Source organism: Bos taurus, chromosome 16 (assembly GCF_002263795.3).
Source record: "Bos taurus isolate L1 Dominette 01449 registration number 42190680 breed Hereford chromosome 16, ARS-UCD2.0, whole genome shotgun sequence".
NCBI lineage: Eukaryota > Metazoa > Chordata > Mammalia > Artiodactyla > Bovidae > Bos > Bos taurus.
This window is the reverse complement of record NC_037343.1, coordinates 2,077,774-2,084,319: the sequence shown is the minus strand read 5'-3', so window position 1 is coordinate 2,084,319 and position 6,546 is coordinate 2,077,774. Positions and strand designations below refer to the sequence as shown.

The 6,546-nt window shown below is 49.1% G+C and overlaps 1 long non-coding RNA gene across 2 annotated transcripts; it reads right to left on the bottom strand.

Moving 5' to 3' along the window:
* Positions 1–241: 241 nt before the first annotated feature.
* LOC101907689 (uncharacterized) lies at positions 242–6,199 on the bottom strand. Of its 2 annotated transcripts, none has more exons than XR_003029669.2 (4): positions 5,539–6,199; positions 4,720–4,941; positions 2,486–2,595; positions 242–1,359 (listed from the first exon to the last, which is right to left on the bottom strand). It is a non-coding gene; the product is annotated as an uncharacterized lncRNA (long non-coding RNA). The 2 variants fall into 2 exon arrangements; XR_811765.4 differs by having other exon boundaries at positions 2,486–2,575.
* Positions 6,200–6,546: the final 347 nt, after the last annotated feature.

The following is a 6,546-nucleotide window of genomic DNA, read 5'->3' as shown; positions in this document are numbered from 1 at the left end:
CGGCTCAGATGGTAAAGGATTCACCTGTAATGCAGGAGACCTGGGTTCCGTCCCGGGGTCAGGAAGATCCCCTGGAGAAGGGAAAGGGCTACTCACTCCAGTACTCTTGCCTGGAGAATTCCATGGACAGAGGAGCCTGGTGGCCTACAGTCCCTGGGGTTGCAAAGAATCGGACACAACTGAGCAACTAACACACACACACATTATTGCACTACCACAGTGATGACCATGGAGAGTCTGATTTTCACTTAAAAAAACGTTTTTCTTGTAGAAAGCTGTAGACATACACAAAAGTAGAGAGAATAGTGTAATAGCCCTCATACACTCAGAGTTTTTAAGTCATCTCACAGCCCATGTTGTTTTATGTACACTCCCAGTCCTTTCTACCCTCTGATTATTTTGAAGTGAATTCTACACAGCTTATCACTTCATCTGTAAAGACAGAAACTCTGAAAAAATCATCATCACACCTAAACAAATGAATACTTCCTTAATATAATCAAATATCCAGTTGGTATTCTTATTTCCCTGCTTATCCGAAATTTATTTCCTAGTTTTTTTTTTTTTAATTTGGCTCCAAATAAGTCCATGCACTGTGGTTGGTTGCTATAGCCAAGAGTCACTCTCAACTATAAGTAATGTTTGTCTTTCTCTTATGATGTTTTGCTGAAGAAACTGGGTCATTTGTCTTATAGAGTTCTGCATATTCTGAATTTGGCTGACTGCATCCTCATCATGTCATTTGCCATGTTCCACTGTCCCTGGAGCCTGGTGGGCCACAGTCCATAGGTTCGCAAAGAGGCAGACACGACTGAAGTGACTTAGAACACGTGCACGCACTGTCCCTGTATTTCCTGTACATACACTTAGATTTAGGGCTTGGTCACACTCAGGTTCCTTTAGTCTATTCATCAGAGGGGCAAGACTCTCTTGGTTATGGTGCGTACATCTATCAGGAGACACACAATGTCTGGTTGTCTTCCCTTTTGTGTTATTAGCCTCCTTGATGATCATTGCCAGGATCCATCCATTCATTATAGGCTAATGGCCTATAAATGACTCTTTGTAATTAGACGTTGCTTCTTTCATCCCACAGTAAGTGATCTCTTGCTTTGGAAAGAAGCCTCCTTCTCTGGGAGGTGTTGCTGTGGAGGCTGAGCCCACATGGCAACAGGGTGGCCCCCTCCCATCCATTCTGGTGTCTCTGTGGATTGGTAAGACAGATGTCTTACAAATGCCAGGCTGGGAGTCTTAGGAAGAGTCTTTTACACCTCTACAGCGTTCAGTCAAATTTCAAGTCTTTGTGTTGATGGAGGGCGTCAAAGCCCAGGATACTCCAAATAACTTTTCCAGTTACCTCTGAAATACAGTTCATCTTTAACTAGATTAATGCTCAGACACAAACCTTCGCTATCTCCTGTACCCACCAGCCTGGCTTATACTACTATGCTCGACCTGATAATAACTCCTCTATATTTGTACAGCAGTTTGTAGTTTACAAAGTGCATGCACTTACATGCACGGATGCACACACACACTCATGCATGAGAGGTTAAGAGTGAAGCGTTGAGATCAGCTTGCTTGAGTGTGGATTTTGATCCAACTTTCTAGCTGCGAGCAAGTGAGCTAACTTCTCTGTGAATCGGTGTCTCCACCTGCCTTACAGGGATATTAAATAATGTAAACAAAGCACGTGCCTGACGCATAGTAGGTGCTCAGTAAATGTTGGCTGCTGGAATGAGCAATCAGGTATCTAGCTGTGAGATCTGCAGACCCTACAAGGACAGAGCAGCGGCAGAGAATTGAGAGCTAACTGTATGTCACAGGTATAGGGTTGTATGCTAGCTGTTCCAGGAGCCACCAATAAGCAGGTTAAGCAGCATTTGGTAGCAATTTCATTTCTTTTCAGCTTAGCCAGAGTCATCAGAAAGCAGCCTAGGGCTTCAGCCCAAATTTTAAGGATGGTGAGGTTGTATCCAGAGAAGTTACTCTCAGAAACACAGCAAGTCAGAAGATGTGCATAAAATGAGAGAAGCAGTCTGGCCTCCCTGGCTCCCTGATGCCTGCTTTGTCCCTGCCTTAGGAATGGGAGCAGGCAGGAGGGAGTGGGAGGCCACAGGGGTTGGCTGAGACTCGCTCTTGTATTTTTCCCTTTTGGAGGCCTGACTGTTTCTTATCCTTGAGGAGGCCCCCTGAGGCCTTGGGCCTAGTGAGCCAGGTGGACACGCCTCCTCCCCGGGAGCTTGCAGTCCCCTGGGGCCTGGCACAGCTGCTTGCCCATCTGCCCATGCAGATCAGAGATAGAAATCTGCAGCTAGACAGGCAGACACAGCAGCCCGCCTGGGCAGAGGCGGAAGCTTACTTATAAGGTGCTGTTCGGGCACGGGACTTGGTGCACTCCTCGGCCTCAGTGGGCCAGAGACGCCAGGCGGAGCAGGGCTCTGCAAGGGGCTCACAGAAAGAGAGGAGACTGGCAGGCACCAACCTTGTGTGCTCGTATGAGCTCTGATCGCTGGCTGGTTCCTCGAACTCGCAAGCGCTGAGCTGTGTAGACAACAGGACGCCATTTGTGGGTCTGATGAGACACAGAAAGGGCTGAGAGGAGCAGGGAGTAAGCCCTCGGTGGGAAGGACAGGTGGGAAGGCCGGGCAAGCAGTGAGCTCGCACTGCCTTCCTAGGCATCAAAAAAGGAAGACTGGTATTGAATGAACAAAATAAATGCTTGCATTTCTGTTTGCTGGCGCCGGCCTGTTGTATCCTTGAGCTACTTCTTTTGCTGGGAGCTCAGCCTTGTGACTGAAACATGTGAGCAGACAGAGGCAAAGTTTCCATCCCAGGCAGAGGAGAAAGTGGTAAGGGAGAGACTGGGGCGAGGCAGAAACCCAAGTAACCGCTTTGTCTGTAACTCCAGACTACAGAGGCTACTGTCTGGAGCTGGCTTCTGCCTGGGCCTATTCTAAGCAGAGGACCCCAGGGTTTGGGCAGTGAGCAGAGTTCAAGGGCACAGAGCCATGAACATTTGGATGATATAGCCGGAGTGAGGCTGGATTAAACTTCCTCCCAGACTGCTAACGCCTAGCTCCGTGCTGGCACGCCAAAGGCACTCGTGAAATACAAACTGAGTGGATGGATGGATGGATGGATGGATGAACCAGTCAAGGAGAAAGAAAAGGGGTTTAACTACATTTATCCTTAGATTCTTTAAGAATTCTCTAACTTGATCCTTAGGGTTTGGACTTCAGTCTCAAAATGGTTGTCTGTTAGGAATGTGTTGTAAATTGAGGCAAAGCTTGACTCTCTATCCCACAGAGCTCTGCTTCATGAATTAACCAGGATTTGGGGCTTCTCTTCTTTGCCTTTTATCTCCCCATCTCTGCAGGCTCACTTGGGTGGGTGTGCGGGGACCAGAGGCGGGCGGTCGTACTTAGAACCTTAGAGTGAGAGCTGGGGAAGTCTGTAGCCTTCAGCTCCGTGAGTCCTGTGCCCCCGGGTTCTGAGTCTGGGTGTCAGTGCCGTTTCTTGCCCTGTGCTTCGCACGGAGTGGGTGCTATAGGACATTTGCTGAGTTAAGAAATGACTGAGTCGGCAGAGGCAGGACGGAGAAGCTTTCTCCATCCTAACTTCTTCGCCCCTTTTCCTTCTTCTGGGCCTTAGAATGGGGCAGACTCCTTTAAGGGACAGAGGAGCTGAGTATCCAGTCATGCCCTCTGGTCTCCTTGAACTCAGGGGCCCAGTTTGAGCTGGGCTCTGTTTCAGCTGGCAGAAGGGGCATGGAACCAGAGCCTGCCCTCGGCCGTAGAGAAAGGCGGCTACAGCAGGACTGGACACGTTGAGTGCTCAGCAGCCTGCCCTACAAACCAGCTTAGGGAAAATTAAATGGATTCAAGCCAGGGGAAGCTCGGTTCGTGGCACTGGACTCTGTAGGGAGGACGCTGGGCAGGGTGAAGAATGAGGGGGCACTGCCCCTTTTTGTGCTCTGTCCAGTCTAGAAGTTCCTAGCTGCTTGCTTGGCTGAACTTGGCACTGGCTGCCTGGAAATGGCTGTTATTACCTCTCCCCATGTCCATCTTTCACTCCCTTGCCTGCTCTGACCCCTGAGATCTTGGTAGGATGAGTGACCTCTGGGGAAAGTCAGGGAGCAGAATCCTGCCTTATGGCCTCCTCCTGGGTTTGCTTGCAATCTATTCTAAGCAATTTCCAAGGAGGAGCTTTTTTAGGGCGCAGGGTCCTGAGCAACTTCAGTCGTTTTCTAGCAGATTTTCAAGCTCAGAAGGCAAACTTATCTGGGTCTTCTGGAGGAAGTAAGGCCCAGCAAGGCCAGTTTGTGCCCAAAGGCTCACTGGAAGGCATCAGGGCACTTGACCTCCCAACCCTGGGACCTGACCTCTCAGTATTTCTGAGCATCGGGTTTCCACATGGTGCCCGTGGGTTCTCTGCCAAACCAGAGACTTCTTTAACATGTGAGCCCTTCATTAGGGTGGCCCATTTGTTCTGATTTGTCTCTGCTTTAGCACTGAGAATCCAGCATTCTGGGAACCCTTCATTGCTGGGCAAACTGAAACAGTTGGCCACCCATCCCTGGGGATTCTCGCTCTGTTAGCTCTCTAACCCTGGTCTGCTTTTCTCCATGTTGCTTAAATCACAGGGAACATTTTCAGCTTCTGTGGGCTGACCCTAGAGATCTAAAGTCACAGATAACTGGACAGAGATGTCACCTACCCAAGGTGCAGGAGGCACTTCTTCCCCGTCTCTCAGGAGCTCTAATACAATCAGAATAGTTGCTCCTCTCTGCAACTGGAGCACCTGAAGTGCTGCCTGGAGATGGCTCCTGCCTGTCCGTCGCCAAGAGCTCCGACCAGATCTCACGTTTCTGCATCTCTTCTCCTCTGAGTAACTCCAAGCATCCTCCGCTCTCTGGCCTCCTGGACCCTAGCATGGTTCCTGTGCCAGAGGACACAGACATGTACAGGTGACACACGCCTCTTAATAACTAGAGGAGCTGAAGTCTAGGGATGGTTCAGTAAGCTTTAGGCCCAAGAACACACAGAAGCACTAAGATCAGAATCAACTTATAATTCAGCAACCTTTAGGCACAAATCTTCAGCATTTGTGATTTCTGGAATAGCCTCTCCCGCTTCAAATCATTTCTTCTGAATCTTGTCCCTCCCACTTAACATTTTGTCAGAGAAAGGCGCCTCAGAGAAGATTATTTCCGCCTGCTCTTTCTTTGGCCCCTGTCCCCGTCTTGTTGGTGATGAGACTTTTCCTAAGTGGCCCGCCTCCTTTTCTGATGGGGGCTGAAAATAGCAAGAGCTGAAGTTGCCTCGTCCCGTCCTTCCCGTCCCCTCCCATAAAGGAGTTATTCACGGAGGCCCCTCTCTTTAGCCTATTTATAAATCTTTCCAGCATGTCTTTGTCCCAGTGACGAACACTACTCTACCCTCCTTAATGCTGCCTTCTACTTCAGCCTTGGTTGAGATGCTAGAAATTTCCTTCCTGGATACTCTGGTCTTCACCGTTCGTAGCCCCAATGCTTACCAGGCCTGTTTTGCAATCAATTCAGAGTGGAGAGCTGCTCTTTGGGGGATAGGCCCACGGGTCACGGCTGGACTCTGGGGTGCAGACGCTGGAGAGGACTTGTGAAGTCCTTGTGCAGCTGACACACACCCTCTGCTGCCACCCTGGGCTGGATTTTTATTACACTTCACTCCAGCCGGGGGTGACTCATGCAGAAACTTGGGGCCCAGGGCAGAAGTGTGACTTCAGCCTTCACTCAGCACTCATCAGAACACTCATTCAGTGTGCTTGTAGTGGGAATTGAGTGGTTATCATGGATGGCAGGAGCGTATGACCTGCACTTGGCTGACGTGGTCAAGAGCACAGCTCTGGCATCAGTCTGACTGGGTTCCGTCCAGGGCCTGCCATTCTGGGTATTTACCTCATTTTGTCTCATCTATGCAAGGGAGATGGTAAGAGCCATCTCAGAAGATTGTTGTGAAGATGAAGTGAGTTGATTTAGGATTATGCCTGACACAAAGTCTGCACTCAAACAGCCGTTATTATTAGCTGGCTCATACCCTCTGCCATTTGCCTGTCTAGCAAGTTGTTCGTTCATTTGACAGATATGTACTGAGTGCCTATTATGTACCTGGAAAACAGATAAACTTCTTCAAAGTTTCCAGTTACACAAGCATTTTCTAAGGCTCTCTATTTTTGCTTTAGCCTCTTGGCAGCAACAGAGTTTGAGAAGTGGGTCATCACTCAGGTCCCATCTTGATGACCCTCGTCTGCCTGTTATGGGGCAGGGTTTCATGCATAGGTCACTCGCCTGGTGTCAAAGGACCTGAATACTGTTGATGACCTGGCTGCTAACCAGGTCATAGCAACCAGGTGACCTTAAACAGATCACTTAATCTTCCTGGGCCTCGGTGCCCCCCTCTCTCAAATGGAATAATAATCTCTTTCAACCTTACCTTGTATGGGTGCTCCACGGATAAAATGAGATAATGGTTGCCAAAGCACCTTGCAAAAGTAAAAGTTCTTTGT